Raw genomic sequence first — 1301 nt, 5'->3', positions numbered from 1 at the left:
CGGGTGAGCGCCTCGACAAATGGGGAGGAGAGGGACGACAGGGGAAAGAGATGGAGGTGAAGACAGAGGTAGCAGGGTAGGGGGAATCAGCCAGGTGGAATGGAAACCCTGTCGAAGGTTAATGAGCAGAAAGATAATGTTTTAGCTTCAAGTACAACCTTGTCAATATGTGAAGCCTCTGCAAGAGGTATTATGGAAGGGGTTTAGTGTTGAAAAACAGCCAACTTTGTAGGTTATGTCACTATTAGTGTTGACAAAAAAAACAACTAAAATTACAGCTGTGCCTACAAGTCATTAAAATGTGATGATAAAATATAGTTATTGTAGTGTTTTATATTATTGTGTGTCTTCATCCCTTTTTGTTTTCAAATTTCTATCAGCTTGAAACAATTTAACCAATAAATACACAAGTAGTGGCAAGTAGGTGAAAACATTCCCACAAGTCAAAGACAGCTAGGAGTCATGCAGAAGAATATGTGAATGGGAGGAATCAAACGGTTTCATTTTAGGTTGTTCAGCATTTGGACACTTTCATTTGGTCACAGTTAGATGCCATGTTGCTAAACATATATTCTGATGAGTTTCCTTTGTCTTAGACTTATTAGTTTTTTATCACAGGCTTTGCAACTGCAACACAAATCTTACCAACATCTGCTTTATCAAGCAAATACACCACATCAGTAAAATAGTGACAAATATATATATATATATATATATATATATATATATATATATATATATATATATATATATATATATATATATATATATATATATATATATATATATATATATATATATATATATAGCTGTAAATGAATATGATTTCACAAGGTAATCAGGCCCCTCTTACTATAATATGTATCAATGTTGTATTTTGTCACCTATTTTATATAGCGTTCAATGATTATTTCCGGTTTATTATTATACATTATAAACCAATCCTAGTCCAGGACTTAGTGGACAGAGCTACTGCTATAAAATTTAACGAGCCAGCCAGGAGTTGAACCTAGAATCTTCTGATCCGTAGTCAGATGCATTATCCATTGCGCCACTGGCCCAGTAGTACGTATTGTATCTCAATCAGTGTTTCTTGTTGTAGCTGTTGTGTGTGTGTTGTTATATTTCAAAAAGTTAGTTAAGGATTCATTGAACTTACTTACTTACAGGTAATATTGTGTAACTAGGTTTGTTTTTTTAGATGTTAAATATTTTGATAATTTATCTTTTAACACATTCCTACTGTTGCAGAGTAAAGTGAAGATGAGCAGGCACTCATCTTTTTGTGTAAACTGTTTGCC

General features: G+C 33.4%; 1 non-coding gene across 1 annotated transcript; it reads right to left on the bottom strand.

The window, feature by feature from the left end:
- Nucleotides 1-988: 988 nt before the first annotated feature.
- On the bottom strand, nucleotides 989-1061 carry trnar-acg (transfer RNA arginine (anticodon ACG)). Its single transcript has one exon. It is a non-coding gene; the product is annotated as a tRNA-Arg (tRNA).
- Nucleotides 1062-1301: the final 240 nt, after the last annotated feature.

Source organism: Antennarius striatus, chromosome 7, assembly GCF_040054535.1.
Source record: "Antennarius striatus isolate MH-2024 chromosome 7, ASM4005453v1, whole genome shotgun sequence".
NCBI lineage: Eukaryota > Metazoa > Chordata > Actinopteri > Lophiiformes > Antennariidae > Antennarius > Antennarius striatus.
This window is presented reverse-complemented; position numbering and strand designations above follow the sequence as displayed.